Source organism: Eubalaena glacialis, chromosome X (assembly GCF_028564815.1).
Source record: "Eubalaena glacialis isolate mEubGla1 chromosome X, mEubGla1.1.hap2.+ XY, whole genome shotgun sequence".
Lineage (NCBI taxonomy): Eukaryota > Metazoa > Chordata > Mammalia > Artiodactyla > Balaenidae > Eubalaena > Eubalaena glacialis.
Window position 1 is genome coordinate 4,588,402 of NC_083736.1, and position 16,587 is coordinate 4,604,988.

The 16,587-nt window shown below is 46.7% G+C and overlaps 1 non-coding gene and 1 pseudogene across 1 annotated transcript; one reads left to right on the forward strand and one right to left on the reverse strand.

Annotated features, from left to right (window-relative positions):
- Window positions 1-6,897: 6,897 nt before the first annotated feature.
- On the forward strand, window positions 6,898-7,335 carry LOC133082669 (small ribosomal subunit protein eS24-like; annotated as a pseudogene).
- A 1,489-nt stretch (window positions 7,336-8,824) lies between these two features.
- On the reverse strand, window positions 8,825-8,931 carry LOC133082775 (U6 spliceosomal RNA). The gene has a single exon (XR_009699003.1). It is a non-coding gene; the product is annotated as a U6 spliceosomal RNA (small nuclear RNA).
- Between the last annotated feature and the right edge of the window lie 7,656 nt (window positions 8,932-16,587).

Sequence of the window (16,587 nt, forward strand, 5' to 3'; positions counted from 1 at the left end):
CAGACCACTCCATCCCCTGCCTCTTGTTTGTAGAAAAACTTTAGCCTCCGAGGCCTTCCCCAAGCTCCAAAGAACAAATTTAATCAAAGAAGTGAGAAATGAAGAAATAAAGGAAAACCATCAAGCAAAATAAATTAATAATAGTTTAGTCATTAAAGAAAGCCAAGGACTCCATTCCTCCTCAAGGGCTATAGATCATATTCCGAGCCACGTCCTTTGAGCTGTTTTGCAGATACTGAAACCTCCACCAGGGAAGAAGTCAACTGCATGCTGCCCACCAGCACGGAGACCCCAGACCAGCTGGAGCCAGAAGGTTGAGGATGCCGACTCCCGATGACCTCACCGCCAACCAATCAGAAGAGTGTCCACCAGCTGATCACACAGCCCGCAAGCCCCCTCCCTTACACTGCCTTTTAAACCCTTTCCCTGAAATCCATCGGAGACTTTGGACCTTTTGAGCATGGGCTGCTCGTTCCCCTTGCTTGGCCCCTGCGATAAACACTGCACTTTCCTTCACCACAACGTGCTGTCAGGAGACTGGCTTTGCTGTGCGTGGGCGGGTGGACCCAAGTTTGGTTCAGTAACAACCTTACAGATAATTCAATATGTACATATATGTATGCATGCAGGACTCTGTGTATGTATATAAGCACATCCATATAAGTATGCATGTTTGAAAGGCAGTAATACACCCGCTTGATAATAAATTGCCAGGAGGTAATGTTAAAAAAAAGTCGATCCTACAATAAGAGGAAGGTCATATCTGGATGCCTAGATCCACGGGACTATTGTCCCTTGCGCTGTTTTCTACCGCTAAATTGACCATCAAAAACAGAGAAACTCAACAGAACGCGTGTGACAGATTTCACTCCTTCTGTCATCAGTGTCCCTTTTGAGTTCTGGGAGACCAGACTCAGCTAACGACCCGAGAGTGTTGAATATATACTCTGTGCCATATTCTTTAAAGCTCTCACCGCACCTAAAGCTCACAACAGCTGTACAAAGGAAATACCAACCACGTTCTGTAAAAGTCAGCAAATTAATAGGTCCCTCATGGGGGGCAGAGAGCCCAGTAGTTTGAATTCAGCTCCTTTTAATCGTCACAAGACTGACTGCCCCTAAAGCCAGAAAGTGCAGGATTTATCCCTGTGTCTCCCGAAATCACTGGTAAGCTAAACCCTCTATGCCTTGGATTGAGGAATTAAGAGTCTCTTTCTATCCCTTACTGCTTAAAAGAATGCTCTCCAAAATCGTTTTCAGTATCCGGGGGGCAACACGGTATGGCGGGTGAGACTCTGGGCCTTGACCTCGGCCCCGCTTCCAGCACCCACCCGCCACCCCGCCCTGCTAGGTCTCCCCATGCGGGAACCTGTTCGCCCTGTCTCAGGTCTCTGTCGTCTTCGGTCTCAGCTCCTGGGGCAGAGCTGTTCAGGGATCCACCTGCCTGCTCCTGACCTTCTCTGTGAGGAAGGGCTTTCTCCCATGTTGAGTCACCTCTTTAGAAGGCGGGGCCAGGTGCTTCTGTCCTCAGAAAGCCCAAAGGGACAGCTCCTCCCCCTCCCTCCTCTCCCAAGTCAGGAGACGGGTGTCTGACCTCAGCTACACCCATCCAGACACCTTCCCCGGGAGCCATTTTCTCATCCTGGCCTCATCTTCCCATCCTCGCCCGAAACAAGGATTCCTACCCATAAAACACTTATGCGGTATATGTGAGGACACCTCCCGGGAGATATAATCTTACGTATGATCTCATCTTACGTATGATCTCAGGATGGAACGAAACGTTCTTTCTACTGAATTTTCAAAGTCACTGTCATTCTTTTTGGAAAGGATGAAGGCGTTCAAAGGTCTGAGAGTTCAGGCAATCGCTGGGCATCGCCCCTCGGCGGAGGCTTTCATGAGCTGCCCCGTGAAGGCACACAGGCCGGCAGGAGGGAACAGAAGAAAGAGACCCGACGCAGGTTTGGCCGGAGCCCGCTTCAAGGGCCCCCTGTCTGAGGCACGCTGGCTCTTAATAGCTGGGGAGGAACGTCGTGAACAGGACACAGATCAAAGTCAAGGTGGTTCCATGGGGGACAGAGGTCAAAATGTCCATTGAGCAAAGAGACCGGGGAAAAAAGGCCGATATTCTGGGGTGGCACCTAGAGCAACCAGCACATGATACCCAGGAAAAATGGGGGGAGAAGGATAATCATGCATTTTGTTTAAAACCCACTCTTAAGAAGGCAGGCAGTGAATCCAGTGAAGATCTGAGCATTCATGTCGTGTCAGGAAGGGTGCCCAGCAAACTGGTAAGACTTTGAAGCAGACGCCCTCCGCGTTCAAACCCTAAGCACTCAGTTCACCAGAGCGGGGACCAGCTGTGGCTTCGTGGAGAGCCTTGCCAAGCTTTCCGAAATCTGGGTACGTGTGAGGCAGCGCGAGCCTCCACGGAGCTCCCTCACATAGAGTTTCCTTTTGAAGATAAAGGATGTGGTTCATCTAGAGAGAGACAAAGCGAGAGACAGAGATCAGTAAACAGAAAGAGAGACACAGAAACAGAAAAAGACAGAGAGAGACACACAGACAGGCAGAACCTGCCCACGTGGGGGGTCCAGAAGACATTTCAGGCATCAGGCACCAGCTCCCAAGCTTCATATTTCCACATACGTTATGTTTTGTCTCAGAATTAAACCGTCAAGCTCTGCGCATTTTTTTTCCCCATGAGAGTTCAAACCATAGGTTTCCAACATGCGTTTCCGCTCCTCCAGCCGTGTCATCAAGCAGCCCATCTAACTGGTTACATCGATTGCAAACCATCGGTGGAAAAAAACGGCCACGGGGGTCTCCAGAGGAGTTCTGGACTGAAGGAGTGCGTCCTAAATCCCATGGCCCTTGTCTAGACCAAGAGTCAGAAACCATTCTTAGTTTTTTAAGGAACCTACATACTGTTTTCCATAGTGGCTGTAACACTGTAAAGCAACTATACTCTGAGAAAAATTAAAAAAAAAAAAAGAGTCAGAAACCACATTGCCAGGTGACCGCAGGGATCGCGATAGAGCTTTCGTAACCCGGCGGTAAATCAACTCCATGTGTTCCGGCCGGTACTGACGGGGCTGCCAGCTTCACACGCGAGTCCCTCTGCATGGGACTATCTCTGCCACAAGGGTAGGGCTGCGTGCTACACCGGGGGCTGCTGTGGTCTGCACACTCAGGGGAGTGGACACCCTAGGCGTGACCCTCACTGGCTGAGGATATTCACTGCAGCTTCCTCTCCCCTGAGCAGGGTGGCTCTGAGGTGGCTACTACCAGTCTCCCAGGGAATCTGCAGTTCCACTGAGACCCACTGGCCCCCTGGGGTAGCCCTCGTGAACGCACTTATTGGTGTGGGAGGTTGAAGTCTAAGATGTACCCCGAGATCCCTTTCTGCTGGTGTAGAGTGCCCTCCTCTTGAGAATGCGTGGGACCTGTGAATATGGTGAATGTCACTCTCTCTCTCTCTCTTTTTTTTTTAACCTATTATTATTATTAGTTTTAAGTTGTGGTAAAAACCACATAACATAAATTGGACCGTCTTAACCATTTTTCAGTGTACATTTCAGTGGCATTAAGTATATTCACATCGCTGCGCCATCATCACCACTAGCCATCTCCAGAATTTTTCCATTTCCCGAAACTGAAAATCCACACCCATTAAACACTAATACCACGTTCCCCCTGCACACAGCCCTGGCAACCACCACGCCACTTCCTGTGTCTATGAATGTGATCCTCTACATGTGGCACTGAAGTCGAATCACACAATATTTGGTTTTTTGTGTCTGGCTTATTTCACTGAGCGTGATATCCTCCAGGTTCACCCATGCTGTAGCCTGTGTCAGGATTTCCTTCTTAGGGTTGAATTTTATAAATACTGCGTTTTGTTTATCCATTCATCTGTCAATGGACACCTGGATTGCTTCCACCGTGTGGCTGCTGTGGACAAACATTACTTTTGTAATACTGTGGTTTGATTTCTACCCCCATACAAAGGAATACCGAGGCTAAGGGGGTGGGGTAACTTGTGCACACAAGCCGAGAAGTAGGCTCCAAACCCAGGACCGTCTGCTTGCACCCACTACCCCTTTTCTCTCCATCTTTCCGTGCTTTTTATTCCTACAGAAGGGTGTTGTTGTTGTTGTTGTAATTTTGTTGCTGTTTGTTTGTTTCAGCATGAAGATCAACAATATGAATGTCACTGTCTTGACTAGGTTCCTCACTGGTTGACTTTTGAGTCCATCAACTACCCTGGGTGGGCCTGACCTAATCAGAAGACGGTAGAGTCAAAAAGATAGGATCCTACAGGCCTGGAAGAAAGGAAGTAGCCATGAAGAGAAACGACCAGGGGCTCATATGGCAGGGACTGCAGGAGCTGAGTGGGGTCCCTGGGCCACCCTGAGCAAGTTTTTGTTCTTTGTTTTTAACCTCGGTTGTACCATTAACATTCACACTTTGCAGAAACTTGTTGCCCTGAATGGTAGGGAACTTCTCAGGCTCCTAGATGTCTCCACTTTATGTCTATATTGTTATGGGCAGTGTGACTCTGAATGTCCCATTGGAGAGGCTATAATCCCCCTCCCTGCTTTCCTGCCGTGATTACTGACTCACCCCGGAGGGAGGTGGCGTGGCAAAGGCGCCTACGGTCTCCCCAGTCAGTGCACTCTACACTAAGCTTCAGCGGGTCCCCGGCATGGACAAGCGTCCACAAAAAGAACCTTGATAACCTCAGATCCTAAGAGCGTCGATGGACCTTTGTAAAAACCACGGTGCCTGTCCAGGGTGGGCGGCACGGCAGGATCTAGATATTCTTTTTTCTCAAAGTAATCACATACCTTGAGGTGCAAGGTGTGAAGTAATTAAACTTGGTTTTGTCGCAACATGGTTCTGTGACAAAAATAAAATAAAAACAAGAGGGTGGTGTGAAAAACAAGCTTATTTTCAGCTCTGTGTCGTTACTCATCTGCTCTCACCCCGGGGTCCTGCATGGGATTATCTGATTTCTTTCCCGTGCAAAGAAAACAAATGAGAAGCAGTTCAACCCTCCTGGCTTGCCAGCCCCTGATTCTATTTCCGCATCTTTGTGCCAATGGTTGAAGGATTTCAAGGGCCTCTGGCAGCAGCCCAATGATGGGGGGTATGGACCATATTTGGGATTTTCAAGGAAAATCAAGTTCAACAGAAAGGAAACAGCCTCTGTGGCTCTTGCAATTCTTTAGTTTGGAAGGCAGCCTATCGCCAAGACCTGGGAAAGAAGTGTTGGTGTCATCAAGATGCCAGCATTGGGGTTTGTGTGTGTTTCTTGTGACTGCCACAACTCATGACCACCACCTGGATGTCTGTAAACAAGAGAAGTGAATCCTCTCCCGGTTCTGGAGGCCAGAAGTGCAAAATCAAGGTGTCCGGAGGCCTGCACTCCCTGTGAAGGCTCTAGGGGAGGGTCCTTCCTGGTTTCTGGTGGCGGCTACAATCCTTGGTGCTCACTGGCTTGTGGCCACCTCACTCCAATCTCTGCCTCTGTCTTTGCTTGTTCTTCTTTTCTGTGTATCTTGCTGTCCAAACCTTCCTTTCCTTCCTCTTATAAGGACACCAGTCATTGAACTGAGGGCACGAGGATGATTTCCAACCAAGACCCTTAACTAATGACACCTGCAAAGACCCTCTTTCCAACTGAGGTCCCATTCTGAGATTCCCAGGGACATAAATTTGGGAGAGGACCCTCTTCAGTCCACTACGTGATGTCCCTCTCCGTCTCTCTGTCACCTTTCTGTGGCTCTCACCTTGTCCTGACCCCCAAGGAGCTGAGAGGTCGTCTCTGGCAGGAGGAATGAAGAAGTCTGCTATTCCCAGCACAGCCTGTTATTTATAGAGTGACACTGCCTGGGGATCACACGCCTGCCCCGAGAGACCTGGGATCACACGTCAGCCGCAGACATCAGGACAAAAGTTAAAACCCGCAGCAATGGGACGGGGACCTGGCATCACCATGCCCGGGCTGGTCCTCCTCTGATTAATTAGGACGACAGCGAAATACCAGGTCTTGCGTCCCCGTAACCGGGTATTGTTCTCCCACGAAAACGTATCAGCTCTGCCAGGAGCTTTGCCCCAGTTCCTTCTCTTCTCATTTGTGTTATTTACCTTCATGTTGGAAGGATACTTAGCAGTCCCCCTTCCCTGCTGAGCTCCTTTCTGGGAGCTGGGTCCCGGGAATCCGCAGTGCCTGTCCATCAAAGGGACGCAGATACAAAAGGTCTGCTCGGGGGCTGCCAGCCAAACCCACGGGGTCCGTTCCGGTGCTGAGTGCACATTCAGGCTGGATTATCTCCGCTTTGGGGGACACTGGTAGACACCAAAGGAATGTGTCTAGGACGTCATGAGATCTCGCGGCTGGTGGGCAGAAAGCAGTGGTGCTGGCAGCGACATGCCAGCCACAGCACAAAAGCAAAGAGAGACCCAGTGTATGATCTGGCTGAGGAGGAGAAACCAAGGGTGATCTCTGCGGACCCGGGGGGGCCATAATTGCTGGTTTCATCTTCAGCGGGTATTGATTCAAGCCAACTGAATGACACTCAGGCATGCACGGAGGTATCACGGTGATGGAGGAAAGTGTGAGAAACGCGGGGCATTTTCCTGCCTTTCTGGTAATAGATACCTAAGAAAACATGATAATCATAGTGATTGTGGTAAAGCTGTGTGCATATGTAGTGATTTTCTTTATAGGATCAGAAATCATGGAAGTGCTGCATCCACTCCTCCCCTTGGCTAAGAGGGAATGCAGCCTTTTATTTCTCCTCACTTGGGCCTCCATCTTCAGAATCCCGTCGCTCCAAAGGTCTACCCGTGCTCTTGTCCTCCCGGGCTGCTTGAAGATCAGCCGCCATCATGAACGACACAGTAACTATCCAGGGCCAGGAAGTTCATGACCGACTGACTACTTCAGTGGAAACAAACGGGCATCAATGTCCTTCACCCTGGGAAGGCAACAGGACCTAAGACACAAATTTGGGGAAAAAACTAGCCAAAATGCATATACAAGACCACACCAGATGTCATCTTTGTATTTGGATTCACAACCCATTTTGATGGTGGCAAGACAACTGGCTTTGACATGGTTTACGATGCCTTGGATTACCTGGAGAAGAATGAGCCCAAACCCAGGCTGCAAGACATGGCCTGTATGAGAAGAAAAAGACGTCCAGAAAACAGCGAAAGGAACTCAAGAACAGAACGAAGAAAGTCAGGGGGACTGCAAAGGCGAATGTTGGTGCTGGCAACAAGAGGAGTAAAGATTCTGCCGTGACTGTATCTGTGGGGATGTGAGCAGCCTTTTCATGAGAGGATTAATAAACTAAGATCTTTTACATGCCAAAAAAAAAAAAAAAAAAGGTCTACCTGTAATCAAGTTGGACGGCTTTTGTGGCCTTGAAAGTGCTGACTTGACTTGAAGGTGCAAACTCTGATCTCCCCACTCAGATCCGAGCAGATGTGTGGTTAGATCACAGAATCACCATGTTTTATTCCCTCATTCATTCCTGCATCCATCCATTCAGTATTTTCTGAGCACATGCTACTAAGAAGTTGAACATTTATGGAGGGTCAAGCAAGTGTAGGCAATGAGCTAGGAGCTGGAAGGATAGAGTGCAGTAAGATACATGGTTACAAGAGAGAAGGCATCCCGCAAGGTGCAGGCTTTGGGGAAGTAAAGCAGGGTGGCCTGAGAAAGGCTGGGAGGACAGAGGAAAAAACCTAGAGAATGTGACTTTAGACCCAAACAATAACTGAGAGGAGAAGAGGAGAAGAAGCGAAGAACATTCTGGGTGGAGGCGTCAGCATGCCAAAGGCCTTGAGACATGTATTAGTCAGGATAAGCTAGGTTATGCTGCTAAAAAAAATAATCCATAAAATATCAGGAGCAAATTGCTACAAAGCTCCATTTCTTTTTTATATATATATATATATATATCTTTATTGGAGTATAATTGCTTTGCAATGTTGTGTTAGTTTCTGCTGTACAACAAAGTGCATCAGCTATATGTATACATATACCCCCATATCCACTCCCTCTTGAGCTTCCCTCCCTCCCTCCCTATCCCACCCCTTAGGTCGTCCCAAAGCAAAGCTCCATTTCTTACATCACAGTCTGATGGGAGCCATGGGGTCTCCCTGTGCCCTGGAGCTACGTTATCTGGAGCATGTGGCCTCCAGAAACACCTTGCAGGGAAGAGAGAGAAGGAGGACCAGTACTGGCTACTTGCCACCTGCACCTGGAAATGACATGTGTGCTCTCTGCTCACAGCTCGTCAGGCAAAACTAGTCACCTGGTGCTACCTCCTCACATGGTAGTCTAGGAAATACAGGTGAGCACATGATATTTGGTGAGCTAACCGTCTAAGCTACGTGCTATGAATGACTTGTACCCCACCAAATTCTTACGGGACTGTATATCGCTGTAATGTGACTGTATTTGTTTTTCACATCGTTCACACCTATACTGCAAGTTTGGAAATGCATATTTTCAAGCAGCCGTACAAAAGTATTCATGAAGAATGCATAATCTCTGAAAACTGTGAAAACATCCCTGCTACCAATACATTTCCAAATACAAAACTGACTACCATATTGTTACTTCCGTGTAGCAGGAGAAGTTCATGTTCAAAACAGATAAAATTCTTTAGGTGTGAATGGTATGAATGACAGTCTTCTTTTTTTTAAAATTTCTTAGTCGTTTGGGATCCTTAAGCATGCAAGCCTCAAAGAGGAGGGTCCACGAAGGAACCAGGGTTGTCTTACGGCATCCAGTACAAGTATGGAACGCTTCACGAATTTCGCAAATGTGCGGGTCATCCTCTCACAGGGGCCGTGCTCACCTTCTCTGCATCGTTGCAATTTTAGTATATGTGCTGCCGAGGCAAGCACCCTCATGTGGCTGTATCTGGACGTGGGGTTTTGCGGGAGGTAATCAAAGTTAAATGAAGTCATGGTTTGATGGGATCAATGTCCCCCAGAGCTCTCTCCTTCTCTCCCTCCACCGTGTGAGGACACAGCGAGAAGGTGGCCCTCTACAAAGCAGGAAGAGGGTCCTCACCAGGAACCGTCTGGCAACGTTGACCTTGGACTTCCAACCTGCAGAGCTGTGGGAAAATCACCTCCTATTGTTGAAGCCGCTCAACCTATGGTGTTTTGTTATGGCGCCCGAGCTGACCAATTATCTCTCACACCAGGCAGGAAGAGGCTGGCTACTTTGGGAGCTGAGAGCCAGACTGAAGGCCTGGGGGCCAAGGGAGTGAGAGAGAGTATTCCATCAAATGAAGCTGGAACAAGCGTGGAAGCCCACTTCATGCAGAGTCACAGGGCCACTGTGACAAGTGCTTCAAGCGTAACAGCAAGAGAGCAGAGGGGTGGCTTTTGCAGGTTTCAGAATCTCTCCCATAAGCCAGAGTGGATCTAGGGACCGTCTTCTTGAGGATGAGCAAGGTGGCTTAGGTGGGGCGGTGGTCATGGCCCTAGACCAGTCTAAGGGAGGGAGGATTTCCAGTCAGAGAATCCACAACGCACACCACTGCGGGTCTCTCACTGTCACTCTTGTTGTCAACACTTGTTGTTGAACAAATGGATGAAAGCAAACAGGAACGTTAATAAAGCACACGCCTTTGGGGCTTCCCTGGTGGCGCAGTGGTTGAGAATCTGCCTGCCAATGCAGGGGACACGGGTTCGAGCCCTGGTCTGGGAAGATCCCACATGCCGCGGAGCAACTAGGCCCGTGAGCCACGGGTACCGAGCCTGCGCGTCTGGAGCCTGTGCTCCGCAACAAGAGAGGCCGCGAGAGTGAGAGGCCCGCGCACCGCGATGAAGAGTGGCCCCTGCTCGCCGCAACTGGAGAAAGCCCTCGCACAGAAACGAAGACCCAACACAGCCAAAAATATATAAATAAATTAATTAATTTAAAAAAAAAATTAAAAAAAGCACACGCCTTCCCCATGGGTTGTGTTCCTGGTGAGGGTAAGAAGCAAGGAGAGAAGTGCATCTGTAAATTAATTGATGAGGAAATTCCTGTACGGTGCAGTGGTTAGGACTTGGCGCTTTCACTGCAGGGGCCCAGGGTTCGATCCCTGGTTGGGGAACAAAGATCCCGCAAGCCATGTGGCACGGCCAAAAAAAAAAAATTCAAACCATAAATTAATTGATGATTTCACGGATTTAGTCTTTAATAGCATGTTGTTTGGTCTTAGTCTCACTTCTTTTTCTGTGGTTAACTGCTAGTTTCATGCCGTTCTGTCACGGATTTAGTCTTTGCACAGACATGTAAGTTACCTCTTACATGCCAGCCAGGCACTGTGTGAGGCTCCAGGGCTTTCAAAAAAAAAAAAGTCAAATAATATGCCCACCTTCCCCTGAGTAACTTTATAGTCTAGAAGCAGAAAGGGACAAATAAATAACAAATCATAACGTGGTATAAAGACAACTAGCGTGGTGTGGTCAGGATGCTGGGGAACAGCTGAGAAGGGGCAGCTAAATAATTACAGTTCGGTAAGCTTTAGTAAAGACAAACAATATTGAAGGGAGTTTTGTTGAAAGAGGAGGAGCTGGATAAAGAATGTGGGAAGGGTGGTCCAGACAGAAGAAAGGGCAGAAGCAAAGACAGAGAAGTGTGAGCCAGCAAAACTCAGCAGAGACTCGTGGGTGAGGCTGCAGGTAGGGCTGGAAGCTGCCAACCTTCAGAGTGCAGATGAAGAGTCAGGACATAGAAGGCCAAGGGCATCACTTGGGAGAACTTCCCTCAGCAGAGTGATGGAAGTTAGAGGCATGAGAGTGACTGGAATGTTAGAGAAACACACTGAAAGCCAGACGGAAAGTACACTGGAGAAAGACAGTGAGTTAGGAAGCTACAGTGGCAATCCAGGTGGGAGGAGCTGAGATTGTGGCTGAAGCCCAGGGCTGTAGACATAAAAGCAGAGAGAAGAGAGCAGACTCGAGGGATATTAGAGATCAGCACAATCTAGGATTAATACCGGGCTTGGGAAGTGTGGCGAGTGGGATAAAAATGTCCAAGTCCTAATTTCTGGAACCTGTGAATATGTCACTTTACATGGTAAAAGGGGCTTTGCAGATGGGATCAGGGCAAAGACCGTGAGATGAGGAGATGGTCCTGGATTATCCAGGTGACCCGAAGTCATCCCAGGGGTCTTTAGGATTGAAAAAATGAGGCAGGAGCGTTAGAAGCAGGGAGAGATGAAGACGGTATGGTGTTGGCTTTGCAGGAGGAGAAGGGGGCCATGAGGTAAGGGATGAGGGCATCCCTCTAGAAACTGCAAAAGGTAACTGTTGGATCCTTCCCTTGGCCCTTCCTTAGGGAAGCAGTGCCAGGGACAAAGACAAATTGTCTTTGACACACATGGAGCTTGAGGAGGACATGCGTGGTAGGCAGCTGGATATTGGTCCAGAGTCCTGAAGCCAGACCTGGGCTGAGGATACAGAGATGGGAGCCGGGCTGAAGTTCAGGCTGTTTGAGCCTGGCTCTGAATGCATGCATGACTGTCCGCTGGCTGTAGAAAACCAAAAACAGCTGCATCTGTGCGAGGCTACTGATCAACCGTGTGTGGGCGTCCTTCTCACGCTGGCTGACACGGATGCCATGTTGTTGAGGGTTCGGAGGAGCACAGAAGAAGTGAGAACATTTGGGAAAGCATCAGGTATGTACGTGCCGAGCAGTGTATTATATATTTTGCATGCAACGCCATCGTCCTCTGGTTGCTTCAAGTATTTTAATCCATCAGTCATTCTTTTTCCACCCAGACAAAATTTTCCTAGCCTCCTATAAACACGTCGTCAAGTCCTTTGCATCTTGAACACCAGAAGAAGTCCCTGTACGTTAGGGACAGTGGCCGCAGAGGAAGACAGGCAGAAGCGGAATCAACACAGCAGCGGGTGCAGAGGGAACAGAGCAGAGCTACGGGAAGGAGGTGGCGAAGGAGAGGAGGCTCACCTCGGCATCGCTCTGTGGTCGCAACAGCAACAGGTGCGCTGTCTTCTCCAGTTTCAGGTGTGTGCTACATGGCTGACTTGAGGTTTGCCGGATACTGGACTCCTGCAGGCACCCTAGTGCGCCCCTGCGTTTATTCATTTCCAGGTAGATCCTAGCGCAGGGACGGACGGTGGGCACACGCACACACACACTTATTTACCCCCCATGCCATCTACATGTGCAACACGACTTTGGATAGTCTCAGAGTCCTTTCAACTTGGGCAGCCACTCACGCTCCCAGTAGCCACAGTCACCAGCAAGCCCTACTGTCCAACACCCAATTCAATCTGATCATTCACGCGCCTTGCCTCAGCCTTCTACAGCTATGACTTTACAGGCCCTGAAACAAAAGACAGTCCGTAGAATCTAACGTGGTCTATATTTCCTCATCCCCCCCCCAAAAAAAAAAAAAAAATAGAAGAATGAGGAGGGGGAAGGGAGGGCTTTGCCTCTCTCTAGGGCAGGGTTCCTAAACTCTGGCACTAGTCCGAATCCAGCCTGCCGCTGTTTTTGTAAATAAAGTTGTATTGGCATAAAAGCAAGCCCAGTTGTTTATGTGTTGCCTGTGGCTGCTTCCATCCTGCAATGGTAGATCTGAGAAATTATGAAGAGGCTCTACAGCCCTCAAAGCCTAAAATGTTCACTAACTGGCCCTTTATAGAAACTGTCTGCTGATGGCCCCTATAGGGAATCAAGTCTTGTAGACCAAAGAGGGTAGCCAGTTTCATCCTCTGTGATATGCTTTAGAAACAGCTGTTTAGTATTTTCATGACTGTTATGATATTGATTACATAACCAAATAATAGAGAACAAACTTCAAGGCATTCACAAGTGCTGAGGAGTAGAAAGAAACAAAAAGGCCAAGCCAAGAGCAATGAAAACAGGCAGAAAGAATGATTTCTACCCTAAAGAAGAATAAAACACTGAGAAAAAATATCCACTTCCATAAGATAAATCTCTTCCCTACCTATAAAACGTCTGCTTGGACAGCTAGATAGAAGCTTCTACTTACGTTCAGATATGCCCAATGTGCTCAAAATCTATGTCAGGATTCTGACTCCAATATCCTTCTCCAGCATTTTTCTCTGTGATGTGAAGCTAATTAAGTCTGGCGTCTTTGCAGTTCTTGAAAAAGATTATTGTTTTAACCGTATCTAATAACACCTAACGGGCCTTTTGCATTGAAAACAAAAATATATTCTCGCCTGAAAACATCGATATATATTCTACTACAACGTGGGTATTAATTCTCTGTGTATACAGCAACTTAAAAATGATTTCACTTCCTCTAAAATTTGATTATGTATTTGAACCCAGCCCACTCCAGCCTTGCTATGAAAATGGTCTGCTATGGTGCACACATGTCTTTCTGGGGCATACACAGCATGAGAAAATTTCTGTATTGATGCTGGGTCAGACCTACAAATTTGGGTGATTTAATATGCCTCTAATTAGTTAAGATCTAGTGAATACATTTTCGCAGTGGTTTCTAATTGATATCCATGTTTGAGTGTATGTTATGTCAGGTCCGAGAGGTGGATGTCAGCTCAGAGAACTTCGGTAATATCTTTTTTTCTCTTTTCCATTCTTTAGCTCCTGCTTTGTGCATGATAATACCCTTCAAGAATGCAAAACAGTACAGTGCCAGACCTTAACAACCATAATCTTCAGCAAGGAATTCAGGGAGAATTACACTTTCAACATTTTACAAGGTCATGGAGTTAACAGTCACGTCCATTTTTCTTCATTTGTCTTGAACGTTCTAACTGTTGTATATTACCAGGCCATCCCCATTTTCCTATTAAAATGCGTATTAGGATATTGAATATTCAAGTATTATGGGGTAAAAATTTTTTTTCTATTTCTGGAAAATGGACCATTGGGATTCGTTATTCAATGCTAATGTAAGAAAAAAAAATCTCATTTACTCAATGAAAAGAAGAAAGTGGTCATAGACAAACGCGCATGGGGCCCGGGATTGGAGTGAGAAGGTGAAAAGCAAAGCAGAAGTGTCCATGGTACCATAAGGTTAAACAGGGGAGAGAGAGAAAACAGTTAACACAGACGGGAGACTGAGTCTTTTTCACCAAGGCTGCCTTAGGCATATAGATGTGTCCAACTGACTCTTCACGTAATAAATTTCTCTGTTCTCCACTGTTCTTTTTTTCAAAACTAAATTCTTTATGAAGAAAAATACAAAGTGTAATGGAGGGTGTAGAGAAAGAGGCCGAAATAAAGAAAGAAATGCAGTATGTTTCTGGATGAGATTATTCAATAGTGTTTACATGTTATTTTTTAAATTAATTCTTATTGGAGTATAGTTGCTTTACAATGTTGTGTTAGTTTCTACTGTACAGCAAAGTGAATCAGCTGTACGTATACATATATCCCCTCTTTTTTGGATTTCCTTCCCATTTAGGTCACCACAGAGCATTGAGTAGAGTTCCCTGTGCTATACAGTAGGTTCTCATTAGTTATCTATTTTATACAGAGTACCAATAGAGTATATATGTCAATCCCAATCTCCCAGTTCATCCCATTCCCCCTTTCCCCCTTGGTACGTGCTATTTTTTTTTTTTTTTTTCCCAAAATGAATGTATGTTTGACACAAAGCTAATGAACGTCACCATGGAATTTTTTGGTTTGTTTTTCGGGTCACAAAATTATTCTCCTGATCATCTGGAAGAATAAATGTACAAAAGCGTCCTGGCGATTTCGGGAAGAAGAGTAGTGGAGGATGGGAGAGGGAGAACGAATTATCCCGCGTGTAAATCTGCAATTATTTAAACAGCGTGATATTAGAACAGCCACGGAGAGACTGATTGATAAAAGTAAGAGGCACAGGAAGAAACACACAAAAAAGGCACGAGTGTTTTAGACAACCTGGTGCAAAGTAATGAATATCTGGGTTGGCTACTTAGGGGACAATAAAATTCATTTCCCCCTAATTAAACACCAGAATTAAATATAATTGTTAGGATGCCCGCTTCCATTTCAGGACAGAACAGCTCTCTCATCCTCATAATCAAAACATGTTTGAAACATACTTTTCCAAAAAAATCATAATTTTTTATTATAAAAAAAGATTCGTGAAAAGCTCAGGACACGAAGGAACCCAAGAAACAAAATTCAAAAAAGTAGCAAGCTCCTTCCAGGAAAGACAAGACTCCTGTCGGCTTTGATCTTTGTGGAAGTGGTCAGGGTGGAAGGACCCTGTTGCAGGTGAGGGTAAGGAGGAAGGAGGAGTAAAGTTTTAAAGCGTGTGGGCTGGCGTGTTCGATGGGAAATATGAGGGAGTCCTAGTCTCAGTACATACTTCGACCACCTGCTAAGTGTTTTCCAATAACCTCTGTGGAGGAAAAGAGATAGTCTGCCCCGTGTGGGTGAGGCGGGAAGAGAGAGGAGAGAAATACCATGAGTTCTCGCCCAGGTTCAAGGCAGCCTCTTTCAGAAGGTAGGGATCAGGGCAGCGGATCTGATGCAAAGTGTACTCGGGCATGCCTGGGCTTCACAGGCTATTAGACAGCAGCCCTCCAAAGACAAAGGCAGTGTCACAGGGTGGGGGGACTTCTCCAATGTGAGAGACAGAGCAAACAGACACCCCAAATAGCATCCTGGTGGTAAGTGGAGAGACCGATCTCATGGTTAAGAGAACTGGGGACTTCACGGAAAAGCACAGAGATATCTCTGGCACCTTACCAGTGCCAGATCCCAAGCCTGACTGAAGATGAAGTCCCAACACTGTCCTCAAAACTTCTGAAGTCAACAGTGACGTGAGTCACAGGGAAGCTAGTGTATTGTCCCACAGACCTCAGAAGGTCTCTTCTCTGCTTCCCCAGTCTCTCTTCTCTTTGCATTTCAGTTTGCAGACTTTCTATTGGAGTCAGAAGTGAAAGAACAAGAATGGGGTCAGAAGGAGGATTCGAAGAGATAATAACCGGGAACTTTCCAGAATCGATGAATGATGTTGACGCATAGATGGATGGTGTTCAGCAAGCCACAAGCAGGAGAAACACAAAGGAAATGACACCCGACAATTTCCTAGACAACCCTGAACACCAAAGATGCAGAGTGAATCTCGAAAGCAGCTGGGGAACAAAAAGATGTATCATACACGAGTGCGTGACATTCTGAATTATGGCTGACTTTTCACCAGAAGAAACAAAGAGGCCAGAAGCAATGGAAAGATATCTTCAAGGTGATGAAAGAATAGTGTCAACTCAGAATTACAGATCCCGTGAAAATATCCTTCAAAACTGAAAGTGGAATAAAGACATTTTCAGGTACAATGAACATGTAGACCCACTCCACAAGACATGCTAAAAAATACAAAAATAAAACATCTGCAGAAAGAAGGAAAAAAATACCAGACAAGAGCCCAGTTATGCAAAAAGAATAGCAAGCAAAAGTGTAAATATCTGGATAAATATAAAATAGCTTTCTTTAAAGTATCCATGTTGTTCAAGTGTCTTTGAATAAGCATTCACTGTTTAAAACAAAAATGACAAGAATGTTTTGTTAGATGTATAGGCTATGTAGAAGTGGATTGC